The sequence below is a fragment of the Protopterus annectens genome, chromosome 5.part0 (assembly GCF_019279795.1).
Source record: "Protopterus annectens isolate FY-2018-M chromosome 5.part0, PAN1.0, whole genome shotgun sequence".
NCBI classification, from domain to species: domain Eukaryota; kingdom Metazoa; phylum Chordata; order Ceratodontiformes; family Protopteridae; genus Protopterus; species Protopterus annectens.
Genome location: NC_056735.1, coordinates 440,362,278 through 440,382,418, shown reverse-complemented (window position 1 = coordinate 440,382,418; position 20,141 = coordinate 440,362,278).

Sequence of the window (20,141 nt, the reverse complement as noted above, 5' to 3'; positions counted from 1 at the left end):
TTGACTCTTGGACATGCCTGAATATAGGACTGCATTCACCTAGATAAGTGAGGAAAGTGAGTACAAGAGCTACATTACTCTACGCAAGTGAGAAAAGTATGTACAAATCCTGTTCACCCTTACCTGTAGGTGATGTGGAGAATTGAGTGCTATAGTAATTATTAGCTTACATAGTGTTTACAAGTCCGGAACAAGTGTTTAGCTTGAATAAGCAATCCAGATAGGGTCTAGGATAATGTAAACACATGACCCCCTCCCCCAAACAGGGACACAAGCATATATCCAGCTCTTGTACTCACTTTCCTCACTTAGCCGATACAAGCATCCCCCAAAAGGGCCTCATAGAAACAGACAACTGGTGCCAAAGCCATGGCCTCAAGCTAAATGCCAAAAAGTGTATAGTCATCCCCTTTGGCAAAAACAAAGTGCCCACAAATTACCACATAGGTGGTAATCCATTAAGTACAGAAGAAGTCATTAGGGACCTGGGGACCCAAGTTGATAGCAATCTCTCATTTGACAACCACATGGCCAAAGTGGTAGAAAAACATTTTATATAGCCCACCTAATCATGAAGGGATTCACATCTAGATCAGGGGAGGTCATCGTGCCTCTTTACTCATCCCTCATCAGGCCCATAATTGAGTACAATGCCCCTTTTGGGATGTACCTTACCAGACACCTGCAGCAACTGGAAAGACCTCAAAAGTACCTCACCAAGAGGATCAAAGGGCTCAAACAGATGCCATATGCTGCCCGGTTAAAGAAACTCCAGCTCTACTCAGTGGCATACCGCCTGCTCAGACGCGATCTCTGCCTGACATATAAAGCCATGTCCAACCCGGAATTAATGGACATGCTGCACCTCAGAAAATCCAAATCCCATCGAGCTACGCGCTCGAGAGACTTGAACCTCAGCTCTGAAATAAATAGGACATGCTGGAGGGACAGATTCATAACCCAGAGGCTCCCTTCACTCTGGAATAAAATCCCAGTCCAGGTTAGGCAGAGTCCCACATTGACTCTCTTCAAGAGGAATCTTGATGAGTGGATGGGAGATCGTAGGTTTACCCCGGCTATCACTTCTGTGTCACTGTTAGACAGAGGCACGTATACTAACCTCAAAAAAAGGCATAGCAAAATTAATTTAAAATGTGTGGCGAAAGCCAAACACACTCTGGCTAGGCTTATAAATGCCCTAGGGCAGATAGCCTAGTATGAACCTATGAACCTATGAACCTATGAACCACAGGGCCCCTGTACCCACAACTATGCAGGTACAAGCTGCACTCAGTCTGCATGGGACCTGCCCACATCACAGGTTGTATCATACACATATGGCAAAGCAAGATTCTCTCCACGTACACATCATGTAAAACATAGCTCCATGTTAGGTTGTGTACACACTGAATGGTGCATACTAACAGGTATCACAACTCACAAAGGGGGAGACACCACTGATAATGGGAAGTACTGCACTACTACCCTGTTGAGTCTGGTCTGGAAGGCCATGAACCTTGATCACTTAAGTGATGTCAGCAATACAGATGTAGATGACAGTGTGGTTGATGTCACACTGCATATCATAACCTTGCCAGGTCATAGGACATCATCACCCATACTGTGTACCACCTACACTCAGTATACTAGATGTACATTCCTATGTCACAGGAGTGTTTTGCAACAGGACTGCTGGCACAACCAACACTACAGAAGGTGTCTGAATAATACGTGATCATCACACCAGTGGCAGCTACAGTATGTCAGGTTTAATGAATTCTATTCCCCCTCATTGTAGTGCATACCTCACAGACAAACAGAAGGCATCTGCCTATTGAAGTATGCAAATGGCTATGACCTAGGAGCAATAGCTGACTTGCATTGTCACGCCTATGTTAATAACCCTGTACCCATAAACTACCACCTAGGCAGCAGTCATGATAATGGCCACTTGTGTGTGAGGGATGCAGCTGGGCAGTTGTCTTTCCTGTGATAGCTACATCACCACACCTGTCAGGGAGTCATATGTGGCAACCCTAATAATGACAGGGTGCCATTCATGAATATAGAGATCATTGTCCAGCCATACAGAACACTCAAGTGACCCATATCAGATCACATATTTCCTTTAAGGAGTATTGGCCATGTGCAGATGGCCTACACCAGCCTTCCCATTCCCCATCTCCACTATGTAGCATGATGCATACCCTGAATAAATCCATGTCCAACCCAGTGATGTTGGGCATGCTACATGTACTTATCCTGATCTCAAACACATACTTCATTGACATCCACCTACCACATGCTTGACAGATTCTTGTCCCATACACTTGACATAGTCCTGCCATACTATGCATTCCTGTCCATCAAAGCTGCACATCGCTCCCCTCTCAGACATGGTGTGATGACTGCATGGTAATGCATGGTATATGTATCATTAACTCTGTGGATCAGTAATGTGGCACTGCTCCACCTGGCCCCATAGACCTGCCTGTCGGCTGCTGCCAGGTAACCTTTCATCCTAGATGCATACATGGCCCATGGCATATAGCCCACTAATTGACTTTGACTGTACATGCTATAGTTGATATCCATCCCTGCAAATACAATCGGGCTAGCCAGTGTCCCATGTGTATCACATGTGCAACGCAGGTGATACATGGCAGGATGTTGAATCACTGTACAGTGCCATGTAGATGTATATGGCAGAACACATACACGTAATTCCTTATGTGAGCATGCCTGCAGGGTCACCGGTCATGTCTGTTAAGGCAGTGTAATTCCTTATATGTGAGATATACACTGCATCAAGGTCGACTGCGTTAATGTGGACACATCCAGCCATGTGCTGATAGGTAGGAACACCAGTACAGGCAAACAGACATGCCCACATCACGACAGCAACCACATGGAGTATGAGCAATGTAATCAGGTCACACACACACACACACACACACACACACACACACACACACACACACATACATATATGGTGATAATATCCACTCAACATTGAGTGTCACATTTGTGCGACACAAACACGTCAGTATCATGTAGGTTTGCAAATACAACTATTTAAACTGAATTAATGCGATGCACATGTATGTTCAGCTGTAGCTCTGTATGTCTCTGAGGTACTGTGACCTGTCTCCATCATTATGTCTTCCAGGTATGCTGCGTGCAAGGAGGATTGGAGGATGACGCTCTCATCCCATACCTACTCGACAATCACGACATCCTGTTCAGCCATGTGCCACAAGATGCACAGCAGCGGGATGCCCTGTGGATGGACCTTCGCAGGAGGGTTAATGATGTGGCTGGCCACAACTGCACATACCAGCAGGTGTGCAGACACTGTACAGACCTCATTAGATGGGCGAAACAGCGTGCAAATGCAATCACAAGGGAACAAGGTGCAACATGTGGTGGACCACAAACCCAGCCCCCACTCACACGTACTGAGGAGCTACTGGCCAACCTGGGCACACCTGCAGAACCACATCCACACCACAGCCACAAGCCTTAGCCGATATTGTGGAGGTGGGTGTCTCTCAACCACTGAGCCTGGAGTTGACTGGTAAGTCAGTACTACACCTATAACAGCTATATTCCATATAGCTGCATGTGTCAATGTACAATATGTAATGTAACATCATATGCAAGGCATGTATACACACATGCCACATACTATAGTATGCTACTCTGTGTATGCACACATGTGCATACACCATAGTATAGTCTAATGTACTGGTGTATGTGTTATGCATATTGCTCCCTGTAGCCTTTATACAGGGGTGGATTATGCTCAAACTGCTATGTTACTCCTGTTTAGGTACCTGTGGCGTTCCACTGAGACAGCAGCCTGTTGCTGATGAGAGGGTTATTATTTATCAGGAACCGTAATGCACAAATCTATCTGCCATGTGGCCATTCACAACATGTACACATAATGTATGGTCCTGTCACAATATACAGGTCGTACCTGCAATGCATCACAATGACTATCCATGTGCAACACTTGCAAACTATGTGAATCATCTCACCGACATGAATCCTCACAAACTTTATTGCCAGATGTGTTGACAGCTGTGCATACAATGGTGGAGGTGCTGTTCACTTTAGGAACGTACAACAGATCTGATCTACACATGTGGTGAATACAAACAGTACTACACAGTGGCCTGGAGTGTGGCCAGCACACAGGTTTCAACGGTGTGGATCATAGCCCTGCTATGAATGTCACACAATGTGATGTGCTATCTTGACATGTCCATGACATCTATTGGCCTGGCTGCTACACTGCCTACCTAACCTGAAAACATATCCCACATACCACCCTTTATCTGCATAACCCTGTTGTCAGTGGAGCATATATATCATATGGGACAACACAAACATGTGAAATAGATGCCCATCACAATAATTTGGACAACACATGTAAACACATGGCTGTGGAGGATGGCCAGAGACATGGAGCAACACACACAGTAGACATGTTGTGCTTGTGTGTATACCCTGTCGTACAATGGCTACACATGGTTTGGCTACGGCCTTTGTATAATTGTCATAATCACTAGAGATCCTACAGGCCTGTGCACATCTTGTGTAGGCATAACATCAATCCACCACATAAGATGTGTTGAACATCTTGAGGGTGTTGCAACATGACAGCAGTCACCTGTACAGTATCCACATCAGGCCACAGATACAGTACATTCCCATTGCTGGTGATGGACATAAATGCCATACTAGCTCCTTGTGTGTGTGTGTGTGGTACACAGATGTCATGTGGGACATGGTGTACCGACGTGTTCGGCATGTCTGCCCATAGTTGCCAGGCTGCAGCAATATGGTTGCAGATGTGCAGGGGTGTCATCCGTATACTCATCAGTGACCTGTGTCACAACTTCCACATCATGGTTTAGTGTGTATACACCTCAGTGACATGGGTCACATTCCACAGTATATATGTATTGTATCTGAATACAGTCATGGCTATGAACCCTGTCTCTAACTCACACTGTATAGCATTAGAGATGGCTCATGATTCCTTGCAATGGCCATGCCCATCAGCTAAATTTGCAGTATATTTGTAGGGTGGACAGACAACACTGAATTGGTACACCATTGCCCCACTGTATATTTGACAGGACACCATTGTGCTAAACATGTATGCATGTCATTGCACACATCAGCAGATCACATGTCATACTACATGTGATTATCAAGGTCATATGCCACACATCAGGCAGGTGTACTGTTAACCTGTGCTGGTCCACATGGTGTAACACAGGGATGTATGCTAACCACTACTACGATTGTATAATTTGCATGCCGTCTGCTATGACACATGCATGCTGTTGTGTGCAACAGGGATGTATAACTACCACTATTATTGTCTGCGCTGCATGCCATCTGCCATATCACATGCATGTGTGTGTGTGTGTGTCTGTTGTATAGATTGTAATGTACAGTTCTTGTCTGCCCTCACAGGTGATGTAGGTGCAGTGCCCACCTGCGGTACATCAGATGTTAGTTTCCTCACAGACTCTAGCAGTGATGATGAACGTATGATTGGGACATAGGCAGAGTTGTCAGGGGCTGAAACTGTGCCATAGGTTACCATTCCATCTATATCCACCTCATCCCCGCACACAGATCCCATACCTGCACATACCCCATCACCAGTAGCCATAGAGGAAGGACAGTTGTCATGTGGTAGCTTGGAACAGGTAAGTGTGGGGGGCTATGGAAGGTGTGCCTGCACACCATGGTGTCAGCCAAACTACTGGTAGTGCCCCACACAGGTACGTGGCCAGTGCTACTCATAGGAGGAACTCTAGCCGACATGATCCTGCACGACAGAGCACAGCAGCTGGTGTCACCAGATGCATGTTTCAGGCTGTAATGGAGGCACATGCACGTGCTGAATGGTGCAACAGAGAAGATCAGAGGCTACAGAGGGCTGCTGTCCGTTCTTTAAACAACAGTATCCAGGCAATGGTAAATGCTCAACAGCAGATCACTGATGCTTTGGATAGATGGTTGGGTGACATGGTTGGAGTCCTTGACCATGGCATGACAATCCGTGAGCATGAGCTGTCTGTGTTGGATCATCTGGTAGGAGTGAGGCATCGGGCATGTGGACGTAGGCCTGCTACATCACCTGTGTCAGGTCTACATGTATGAACTACCTCATATGCCCGCTCCCATAGTGGCGGTTGTAGCAGCAGTGCATCTGGTGCTGTGCTGTCCACACCACGACACAGCAGGCCACATGCACATGGCCTGGGATGGTCCCAACAGGGACACGGTTCCAGTGGACAAGTGAAATCAGACAGTACCCAATCTGCACCTCTGTCTGGTAGTGCCCGTGCAGCCCCTGGCAGGCACAGGTCACATTTCCGTGGCCGGACACCATGAACTGTAAAACCTCACCTGTACAGTCTGCAGCTGTCAATAATACCCCTGTGTAGGCTAGACACATGGAAGAACTGTGTGCAGACATACATGCACACACTGGGCACATATGTAGGGCACCGCAACACACACATGCATAACATCCACACACGCCCAATTAGATCAAAGGCCCAAACCCACACTCATGATGTCATCCAATGGTGCAGCCTAGGCCTCTCGCAAACATTAACACCCTGTGCATATGATGATGCCTGTGCCGCATCCCTGACATCCACACATTCGGTGCAGGGACATGCTCATATGGTCTTATGCACAGGGTGAACAGACTAGGATGATATGTGTAGTTTACAAATGTTGAGGACTGTTGACAGTCAGAAGATATGCCATGTAGTACAGGTGTACAATACTGTTGCCAGCATGTGTCTTGTGTAACAACAGTGCAGCTTAGGCCTCCGGCAAACATTAACACCCTGTGCATATGATGATGACTGTGCCGCATCCCTGACATCCACACATTCGGTGCAGGGACATGCTCATATGGTGTGATGCACAGGGTGAACAGATTAGGATGATATGTGTAGTTTACAAATGTTGAGGACTGTTGACAATCAGAAGATATGCCATGTAGCACAGGTGTACAATACTGTTAACAGTATGTGTCTTGTATGTTGGTCATGATGTTCTGCTGTCCTTCTTCAGCTCTAATTGCACATGCCAGTGGATGTCAATGTTTTCAGTTAAGTGCCCCATATGTCAATGTGGATTACTCACGGGTATGTATGTATATACCAGCATGCACCATGTAGCTGCCACATACCAGTGAGAATGTCCTATGTTACAAACATGTCTACCGTTCCAAGAGCATGATAGCTGTGTATTAAGCTACTGTGGCCACAGATGTGACATCCATAAAGGGTGACATCACAGGTACAGTTACATGGAATGGTGAGGTAAGAGAGTGGTTTAGCTGATTACAAGGGTGGAGGCCAGTGGGAAGTGTGATGCCTCAATGGGAATCAGTAATACACGTTCCCATGACAGGATGCCAACACACAACTGCACCCACACACTCAGGTATTGACACACATGTATTCAGTGACACTGTAACACACGCACACTCGCGGCTTCACCGACACAGTAACACACACTCACACACAGTTGCTACTGGTGGGATGAGGACCCCTTGCCTATGTGCAAATCATCATTAAAATACTGTGCACCTACATGATGTGCCACAGAGAATACACATGTACAGGTAGTCAGTATGGCCTAAGATCGGGGACATCAACATGGATAGTTGAATGCATCGCCTGTATGGTGGGAGGGGTCTTATCAGTTCAGTATGGTAGCATACATCCTCACCCCAGCGACCAGTCAGCCCTACATGCACACACTGTGGCATTCAGTAATTAATACACCTATGTCATGCACATACAGATACCTCACATGTGTGAGATACACACCCCTACCTATGTCCTGCTTTCCACATTGCATTCTGTACAGATGTGTACACTAGTGTACATGAGAGTGAGTAACAATTGAGATTATTCCCCACAATACGTGACATATATGGACACACAGGCAACCACACATGCCAGTATTGTGAATATCAGACCTGCCTAGCTCATGCATGTATGTCAGATGCACAGCAGTAGTGCACATGTTACAAACTGTGCTGACACTTCCTGTGCCAACAGCGCTGATATATGCACTAGGGACGTCATATCTATTAACAGGTGTCAAGTGATTTACCTTCGCTGTCACCATGACCACTGTCTACGTTGTGTGTTATGTCCTTCAATTAACGAAACCATTGCTTACCGGTTACACAGGGTATTGCTGGACTGCTTGTGACACACCTGTGAGCTGTCCACAGCAAACATCCATCTGCAAAGATTCCCCACCACTTACTTATTTCAACACATCTGTCTATACCTGTGGTACATCTTTCTGTACATTCAGCATATCACCATATACAGTTGGCAATGTTGAGGCTGCATTGCAGCTGCATGATGTACTAGGATACATGCCGCCTTCATACATCAGCAACTGCACACACATGTTATCTGAATGCACCACACTACATGTATAGGTGTGCAGGTCCTACAATCCTGACATTTGGTCATGTTTGTAGGCATTGCAATTGGTGGTTATGTGTAATGACATACATGACACATGGACTGCTGTATGATATGATGGGTGACCAGTACAGAGGGGATGTTACCTCTGTCAACATTGATATCACACCTTATGTACTGTTAGCATTCAGCAGCCATAGACCTACATTCAATGTGCATGTGTGTAATGGCTGTAGCCACCTGTTTTCACAAAGGACTACAACGGCTATGCTATTTACAGGTATGTTGTGTGTGTGGCATGTATATACCCTGGGCAGGTACATGTATGTCATATCCACACATGAGGGTGTGTACTGGTGTACAGAAACAGACCTCTGCTAATGGTGGACAGTACTGAGGGCCTTTGGTATGTGTATAGCTGACCTGGTCACAGACAGTGGTATTGTTGCATTGCATAACACATGATGCAACTGTGTCAGTACATGTGTACTGTCTACAGTTGATGTAGAGCTTAGTACAGTACACAGGTCAAGGGTCACATGGTGGTGTACTTGTCTGTCATACAACATGTATGTTTGTGTGTTGGTGGTCCAAGGGCATGGTGGTGTCCGCAGTTTACATCCTAGAATGCAGCATGTGACACTGTGTCCTGCACATGGCTCATCTGTGATGCCTTTCATGGGGGGACGGGACAGTACATGTGAGTGGCCTTTATGTATGTGGGTACACCACCTGGAGCGGTCTGTACCTGTGTTATGGCCCACATGTCTAGTTCTGAGGTATATGGTGGTAGTGCTAGGTTCTGAGGTATATGGTGGTAGTGCTATTATGCACTACAAGAGACATCAGACCGGTGTTCCTCACTGCACAGATGTCAGTACTCCCCATTGTTGGATATACAGTGGCCAGCTGAGAATATGGACGCTACACATCTAGCACTGGTTAGCATAAGAAAACAATGCAGTTGTCCTGTAGGTGTATGGGAATTAACCTGTGTTTAGGACATTTGCCTTGGAATGGCACTGTGTGGGCGGATGCAACTTGGGTAATATCCACACTCCCTTGTATCATGGACGCATGTGATATGTGACAAAGGCCTGCCTACTGTCAGCCATGTCATCCCAGAATGACAGCTGATTTGTAAAACACTGGTGTCAAATATATGTAGAGCAGCATTCCCGCTAACAATGACAACTACTAACACCAGAGCCCATTACAATGTGTTCTTTACATCTACCTGTAATAGCATGGCCACTGTGGCCCTCTGTGTTTAGCATCAGAGTGCATCCAAGTCAGCCCTGTGCTACTAGAAGTATAAGCATGCCCAGTATATCCTTGTGTAGATTGACACATAGTAGTGTATTCTGACCAGCCCCATGCTACTAAGTGTGTGAGCATGCTCCCGGTGCTATTAAGTGTATGAGCATGCCCAGTATATCCTTGTGTAGATGGACACATAGTGCATTCCGAACAGCCCTGTGCTACTAAGTGTGTGAGCATGGCCCCTGTGCTACTAAGTGTATGAGCATGCCCAGTATATCCTTGTGTAGATGGACACATAACTATGTGTGTGAGCATGCCGAGTGATACCTTGTGTTGTTTATGTGCCTCTGTGTATGGGCATAGCCATTCTAACCCTGTATAGTTGTAGTTGTCGTCCATTCCACAGATGGGCATACTCCAGGTCAGGATGGATTCATACTTTAAACACACAGGTTCACAGGTATGTACATCTTAACTGCCAGCATCCCTGTTGATGTCCGCATTCCCAGATGCTCATACTGACAGCCTTGACATGTGTAGTCTGTGTGGTGCGATTCATATATATGTAGTATTGTAATAGTAATCTGTAAATAGGCAGGTGTTCCGTACCCGACACTGGTGTGTGTGTGTGTGTATGTCTGTCCCCGTTTGCCGGTGGACTCTATATTGCTTTTAGACTGCCCACACTCCATACATTTCTTATACCCACTGTTAGCAAGGCCGATGATGTCACCCATCTACAAATGCACCTCTGGGAGGGCTGTGTCCCAGTAATCTCGGTAGCGCATTCTGTAACTGCGTAATGCTGTAGTGTAATAAAGTAGTTAGGTCGGTGTTCTAGTCCCACATTTGCTGTGTGTGTGTCTATCCCCGTTTGCCTGAGGACTGAGTAATACTGTTATACTGCTCACACTCCATACATTTCTTATACCCACCGTTAGCAAGGCCGATGATGTCACCCATCTACAAATACACCTCTGGGAGTGCTGTGCCCCTGTAATCTCGGTAGCGTGTTCTGTAACTGCGTAATACTGTAGTATAATAAAGTAGTTAGGTTAGTGTTCTAGTCCCACACTTGCCGTGTGTGTATGTGTGTCTATGTCCCCATTTGCCTGAGGACTGAGTAAAGCTTTTATACTGCTCACACTCCAGACATTTCCTATACCCACCGTTAGCAAGGGCGATGATGTCACCCATCTACAAATACACCTCTGGGAGTGCTGTGTCTCAGTAATCTCAGAAGCGCGTTCTGTAACTGCATAATGCTGTAGTGTAATACAGTAGTTAGGTCGGTGTTCTAATCCCTGATATGCCAAGTGTGTGTGTGTGTGTCTGTTTGCATGAGACAAGTACAGTGCTTTGTAGTATTCACTGTAGCATGTGCCCTAAACGCGTGTTGCCGCAGTGTGATACAGGAGGGGTTTGCATACAGGACATGGCAAGTGTGTGTTTGTCTGTCAGAGCCTGTGTAGAGGTGCCCATGATTATCTTACCATTGGACATGTTTGGGAGCGGGTTTTGTAGTTTTCCTATATAGTATCTGTCTTATGACACATTGGCCATCTCACAAGGGGTATAGCTGTCAGTCAGCCATGGCACTGTGTTGACAAGCCATACCCATACATCTGGCAAAGGGCTGGTGAACTAAGTATGCAACCCTACTAGTACCTGGTATATGTCCCGCTCCCATGTGCCATGTACATACAACCTTGCCTAGGATATGCCACTAGGTTGCGAGTAACATGCACACTGAGGGCAGATAGTAGGCATGGTGTGACCGTAGTGGCCTGCAGAGGACATGGCTCCCTGTACAGCAGTACAATAGGCACATATATGCGGACATTGTGCCTTCACTATGTTCCACACTGAATGGCTGCAACATATGTGGTGCCATCATATGTGATCCACAAAGGCCGGACAATGCTGTACACATGTGCCCTGTATGGACCCATGCCAATGACACCACGTAATATCTGTCCATTCTATAAATGCAGGTGCAGGACCAACCTGCTCACTGTAAGCAGGTTTTGCCACACCAGGCCAGTATTGGCATATCGGGGTATAACAGGCTGTGTACATTACACGTGTCTGCCAAACCAGGTACACCTGTACATGTCACTGTACAGTATTGTGTGACATGCACATCCCAGGCAATGTCTATGTGAAGGACTATCAAACACAGACATGGCATGCATTACAAAGCTATGGCCCTACACATTGGTAACCAGGATGTCAGGCAAGATATTGCAGTAACCATCTGTGTGGGACATTGCAGACACTACACCCCTGCACTGCACACCATTGTTGGGTGACACAATGGCAAGGATTACCCCTCACCAGCCTTGTACAGCCATCTTGCACAGCCAAACACTACACACCCATGGAGCAATGCATACCTGGATGACAGTACTGGCACCCTGTGTCTGCATGTGGGTTGTGATGCTCCCAACCACAGTCACCCCCAGTATAAACCTCGTTGGCATACGAACAGTTGTCAAGCACTTTCACATGGCCTAGCCCATTGAACCTCCAGATATCCCATGTGGTGCATGTTGTTCTGTGCATTACTGCGGTGTAGCAAACTAAGTAGTTACATTGTGTATTTGCCACCCTGGCAAAGATGTCAGTGCGTGTCCATTAGAGTCTGGTTGTGGTGACAATGGCATCCATTCATGTGGACTGACGTGTGCCACACATAATGTATGTCTACTATATCTGTTGCAGATGGCAATCACTCACCTACACACATGTTCTTACAGCAATGCAACATGCCGCCTCTGTGGCACATGTAGTAACGTCATGCACATGTAATAGTAATGAGTAGTCAGGGGTTTGCCCCTGTAATATTCAGCATGTGGCAGATTATGGTTAAGTCTCCCAAACCCTTCCCTGGTGTACATTGCCTGTCTCGCACACACACTCTCTAGTGGATGTGAAGATGTACACCTGCACAGCAGCAGCATGTGTATTATAACAGATGGAAATGGTCAGGTGATGGCCTCTGCACCTATTGCAGTCCTCCTGTAGCTGATTGCATGTGGTACAGCTGTGATGGTTTTTCCATAGCCATCTGCATGATAAACACAGTACACTATCTAGGGGAACATGTTATTATCTGGCCATGACAGTCGCTGTGAGTGGTACCTGGATGTGGTGTTCTGACACAGCATCGCAGATGATATCTGGATGTACCTCAATCATTTTCAACAGTGGGAAATAGCCTAATGACAGGAGGGTGATGTGCCACACAACTACAGCATGTAAGTATAGCTATGCTGCATTGAGACTACTGACTGTTTAACATGTGTATGGTAATGGCTATTCTGCATGTTAAAATACAGATATGACAGTACTCTGGGGCCATCTGTGAACAGGTCAGTGTGTACAACCATTTGTTTCCTGTGTTACACAATGAACACACTTCTGTGCACAGCAAAAGCATGGTGTGGAGATTGCAGACAGTACATGATGATAGGGATGTGTTACTGCCATCGCATCCCTGATTGGACATATGTCACATGAGACAGTGGTATGACTGCCACTGTGTGGGATTCCCAGTGACAAGCCAATGATGGGCAACTGTTCATAGCTGCGGTCACACATCTACTACACATTGTACAGTTACCATGTGGTATATATGCATGTGTTGTGCTCCCTCTGCAAATGTATACCATCTGTTGGGTTGCTGGTGATATCTATGCATACTGCCGTAGGTAATCCTGTATGCTGTTTTCTATCACTAAGCCATATGTGGGCTTAAAACACAACACCATAGGCTGAATGGGTTGGTAGGTCCCGGCAGATCCTCCTGTCCCACTTCAGCTGACCATGGCACTGGGCACTAGCATATCTGGGGCCCAGTCATTAACATCAACCTCTGTTGGCTCTGCACCACCTTCTGGTGGTACCACCACTGGGGATGGAGCAAGTTCCCCTTGGGAGCGGGACCAGACAGGTACATATCTGCTGTCATGCGGTCCCTGACATGTTGCGTAGGTGGCTCCCTAAGGGGTTACGAAGCCACATACGCCAATTCAAGGGCAGAGTGTCACATTTACAAGGTGATGCTGCCTCTCCTGGACAGCCCCCAGCACTGCCTCCTTTGCAGCTGTGTAGGTGCAGTGGCAGTTGCCCATGGCTGGAGACCTCTGTCCCAGTGTTCCCATGGGCTTTTGAATGCCAAAGACCCATCCCCATCCAGGGTGCACCCCCCCCCACATGTGTCATATACCAACCCTGTATGCTGTCATTTCTGTGCTCCTATCTATCCTCCACGGCCATACCTACACTCCTTCCCCAACATCTGACCCTCACCTACAGACACATGAGGCCATTCAGCTCCTAGGACACCATCTGCCCTATACATAGCTGTCCTTTACACACACGTGCCCACTGGACACATGAAACCCTTGTAATATGTATCATAACATACTACTGTTATCCTCACCACTGTCCCTCAGGCGCATGGTCCTGGTATGCACATCACTCCTACATGGTTCAGGTACACATGAGGAGGATGACCCCATTGTAAACAAAACACTACCAGTCCCTCTATGGTTACCCCATTTACCTTTATGATGATGATGATGTTGCACACAGCACATTGCAGGAGTACTGTTCACACATAATGGTTGGACAGGTACTGTTGTGTTAATGCACATTACATGCACAGAGTGATGCATATGACCAATGTACAACTATTGTCTGTCTGAGGGAGTCTTGTGGTCACATACAGCAACACAACTACATAATACAGGCGTCACTGGTATTTCCCGTTTCATTAGTTTGTAATGGTTTGTTGCCACATGGCATGTTCCTGATACATCTCTATATATGTATGTACTTATATGCTGGACATAAACACTCACATGTAATTCTACATGATGAGATACATTCCTATACAGTTGAATGACTGCGCTGTATGATATCCTCTGGTTACAGCCTCTTAAGCTTAACCAATGCAATGCTCACATACTGGTAGCCAAACACGCTTACACCCGCTCATTCCTGCACCTGCTAATGTACCGGCATTGGTACTTGCATCTGTCACTCACACCTCTGAGTGTGAGCGAGGACCACAATATTACCTTGTGATGCCTATTACATTGTACTACATGACTCCAGTATCGGGATTGGCCACCCATTAGGCAACAGCATCATGTTCGACTGTACGGAATCTGCGGCCTGTCCAGTGACACAATCATATTTGTGTGTACCTCATACAATGTGCTCCCACCTTGTGATGCCTGTTACATCGGAATACATGAATACAGTATTGGAACGGCTGCCTATTAGGTGATGGCATGGCATTCATCTCTACGGAATCAGCGGCCTGTCCAGAGAATCACTCATATTCATGTGTTCCTCTTAGGCATACCTTGTAATGCCTATCACATCGGACTACATGACTGCAGTCATAGCTGGCCTTAGGCATAGGCCAACTAAGCGGCTGCCTAGGACACCGCTTTAGTGGGTACACTTTACCAGTATTCATTTGGTGCAGGCAGACCAGGGGCACTGGGTGGTGTGGGGTGCCATTGTGCCCTCTGCCTAGGAGACCAGTTGACCTAAGGCTACTCCTGACTACAGTATCGGGAATGGCTGCCTATTAGGTGACAACATGACATTCAAATGTATGGAATCAGCGGCCTGTCCAGTGAATCATTCATAATTGTGTGTTTCTCTTACAATCTGCTCCCACCTTGTAATGCCTATCACATCGGACTACATGACTACAGTATCGGGGATGGCTGCCCATTAGGCAACGGCATGGCTTTCGACTGTATGGAATCAGCGGCCTGTCCAATGAATTAATCATATTTATGTGTTCCGCATACACTCTGCTCCCATCTGGCTGATACATGGGAACCAAGACCCTGCATTACAAAAGAGTAGTTGGGTTGTGGTAGCCACATCCGTCGGACGGGTCATGCTACCGCATACCTATTATAGGTTTACCACTTCTCAATTGGCCAAGGGAGGACTTTAGGGTTACCACCTGTCCAACTTTGCGAGGGACTGTGCGAAAATAATCAAGACATAGCACATGTCCAGATTACAGGACATTATTATATTCTACGTTTCATTAATAATTGCATACAGCAGTTATTTTATATGTGACACTTCTATATGTTATGTGAAGTAGCATAAGCAATTGAAATGCAACTAGATTAAGATTTTATTTGTGCAAATAAGTGTAATCCCGTACTATGCATGGCTGTAGGTATGTTCAGTCCTGGAATGTCTGACATTTCTACAGAATATGTCCCACTCTGGTCATTTGGAAAGATGGCAACCCTATAAGACCTGTATGTAGAGACATCAGACTTTACAGGGCAACACACCCACAGCCAGTAGAAAGGGGTGTACTTCACTGTTTCGCCTAAATAAAAGGTTACTCTTGTAGCATTATAGTTGCTTATACTGTTACCTATCAGAGGAACATAAATGTTTTATGCTACTACTACAGACAATATAGGTAGTCTTTGCCCTAAATCACAGGACATTTGCCTTAATTACAGTTATTATGCAGGACACAACTGCCCACAGGGAAGTGTCCCTCACAAAGGTGGACAGGTGGTAACTCCAAACCTTTTATTCTATCAATCCTTTAAGGTAGTTGGCGGAACATGCGCTTTCTCTCACTATCAGACCTCTCATACGAATGGGGAAGAATAAACACTGAATCAGGGACACTGCATAATGACCTCAGGGACACATTTAGAAGGTTGGTGCTATTAACCTGACACACTGATGGACACAGAGCACATATGTATTCATACACATTGTTTGAGGTGCATGCAGTTTATGACTCTTACATGTTGTCATAATTCATTACATGTATTCTGCCACCTTTCCTCCTAATATCACTAGTTCTAGGATGGTTTAGTTGAGACCGTGTTATGATTCTGATTCTTAATCATTGATGTCCCTGGTAATCGGGGACAGTTCAATGATATGGTCCCTATGTATTCCCCCAGTGGTTTACGGACTGTCCAATAGATGTGCTCTTATAGTTTGGGAGGTATGGGCGTCTGCTATACCCACATCAGAATATTACTTACACCCATGGGCCAGTCCTAATACATGTCTGCCAGCCAACACCTGCATGCCAAGCCCCATAATCGCATACCCATAGTTCCCCCACTTGCCATTACTCTACAGCACTCATCCTTACTGTAGGCGCAGGTGGATGTAGGTGGGATATGAACACACCCCTACACACTGACCTCTCTCCCCATGTTGGGACACATGTCATACTTTGTGTCAACCCATGTGTTATCAGGCTTGCATAACTTACTATTCCATGTACAGCTACATCCTGGTCGTAATGGTGTTCCCCCATTGGTTGAAGGTACCATATTTTTGGTGTCCCGCAAGGGACGTCGCTGTCCATGTTTAAAGTGTAGACCTTGTAGATCTCTTCCACTGGTAGTTTCCTGCCAGTGGTCTGGGAACCAGTGTTGTATTTACCTTTATTGCGTGTCTGTATGTCTCACTGGCATAGATGAGGTGGGTGATAAGTAGACTTTGTTGAATGGACCTCCCACCAACGTATGTCTGGTCTAAACATGTAACCCGTAATTGCTGTAACATAAACTAGGTATATACATGTGTATATTTACTGTAACATATGTATATATATATATATATATATATATATATATATATATATATATATACATTAATATATACAGACATATTTGCATATGTATTCATACATGTATATTCATATATTGCTGTTTTTTATATATATATATATATATATATATATATATATATATATGTGTGTGTGTGTGTGTGTGTGTGTGTGTGCGCGTGTATGTATATGTGTGTGTGTATAAATATATATATATGTATATAGATATATATATATATATATATATATATATATATATATATATATATATATATATAAGTATATATATGTACATCAGTTTGTCAATACATTCCCCGCTCATATGCACTTACACATGCATAATGGTGTTTATAAGCTTCACCAGCATACTAGTGCCTTATTCGTTATAACACCAACACACTCTAGTTATCTTGTTATCGGTATGTAGCACATTATACAGTGAACGGATGTCGCTATATATTCATGTACGGATTACCAATGGTAATTGGAATGTGATAGTGTGATTCGACCTGTCTCTCTACTGCACAGCCTATTATTCCATGTACTGTCGATGTTTATATGGGCACATTCCTACTGTGGACGCAGGTGGATGCAGGTGGGATATGAACACACTCCTACACACTGCCCACTCTCCCCGTGTCGGGTCACATGTCATACATTGTGTCAATCCATGTGTTATCAGGCTTGCACAACCTACTGTTCCATGTACAGCTACATCCTGGTAGTAATTGTGTTGCCCCATTAGCTGGCAGTACCAAATTTTTGGTGTCCCTCAAGGGACGTCGATATCCATGTTTAAAGTGTAGACCTTGCAGATCTCTCCCACTGGTAGTTTCCTGCCGGTGGTCTGGGAACCAGTGTTGTATTTACCTTTATTGCGTGTCTGTATGTCTAACCGGCCTAGCTGGGGGGGATGGTAAGTAGACGTTTGTTGAGTGGACCTCCCACCAACATATGCCCGGTCTAAACATGTTACCTGCAACTGCTGTAACATAACCTAGGTATATACATGTGCATCTCACTGTAACATATATATATATATATATATATATATATATATATATATATATATATATATATATATTTACATTAATATATACAGACATATCTGCATATGTATTCATACATGTATATTCATATCTTGATGTTTTATTTATATATATATATATATATATATATATATATATATATATATATATATATATATATATAATTATATATATGCACATCAGTGTGTCAATACATTCCCTTCTCATACACACTTACACATGCGTAACGATGTTTATAAGCTTCAACAGCATACTAGTGCCTTATTCATTATAACACCGACACACTCCATTCATCTTGTAATTGGTATGTCACACGTTATACAGCGTACAGATGTCGCTATACATTCATGTACGGATTACCGATGGTAATTGTAATGTGATAGTGTGATTTGTCCCATCCCACTTCTGTACAGACTATTATTCCATGTACTGTCGATGTTGGTATGGGCACATTCCTATTATTTATGTCAACAAATGGAATGCATGTGTTACAGAATTTGTACGTCAACATATATTGTTTGCATGTGAGTATGCATATATACCTATTATGACCTAGCTGACCTCCACGGGGCAGTCCACTAGAACTGGCTCATCCAACACTGACACACCTGGATCCATAATTGCATAGCCATAGTTCCCACATCTGCCACTACTCTGCAGCACTCATCCTTACTGTGGACGCAGGTGGATGCAGGTGGATATGAACACACCCCTACACACTGCCCACTCTCCCCGTGTTGAGACACATGCCATACATTGTGTCATTCGATGTGTTACCAGGCTTACACAACCTACTGTTCCATGTACAGCTACATCCTGGTCTTAACTGTGTTACTCCCATCAACGGAAGGCACCATATTTTGGTGTCCCGCAAGGGACATTGCTGTCCATGTATAAAGTGTAGACCTTGTAGATCTCTCCCACTGGTAGTTTCCTGCCGGTGGTCTGGGAACCAGTGTTGTATTTACCTTTATTGCGTGTCTGTATGTCTAACCAACCTAGCTGGGGGGGATGGTAAGTAGACGTTTGTTGAGTGGACCTCCCACCAGCATATGCTTGGTCTCAACATGTTACCCGTAACTGCTGTAACATAACCTAGGTATATACATGTGTATTTCACTGTAACGTATATATCTATATATATATATATATATATATATATATATATATATATATATATATATATGTATATATTTTTTTTTACATTAATATATACAGACATATCTGCATATGTATTCATACATGTATATTCATATCTTGCTGTTTTATATATATATATATATATATATATATATATATATATATATATATATATATATATATATCAGTATGTCAATACATTCCCCGCTCATACGCACTTACACATGTGTAATGATGTTTATAAGCTTCACCAGCATACTAGTGCCTTATTCATTATAACACCGACACACTCCAGTCATCTTGTAATCGGTATGTAGCACGTTATACTGCAGGCAGATTTCGCTATATGTTCATGTAGAGATTACTGATGGTAATTGGAATGTGATAGTGTGATTCGACCAGTCCCGCTTCTGCACAGCCAATTATTACATGTACTGTCGATGTTTGTATAGGCACATTCCTATTATTTATGTCAACAAATGGAATGCATGTGTTACAGAATTTGTACGTCAACATATATTGTTGTCTGCATGTGAGTATGCATATATACCT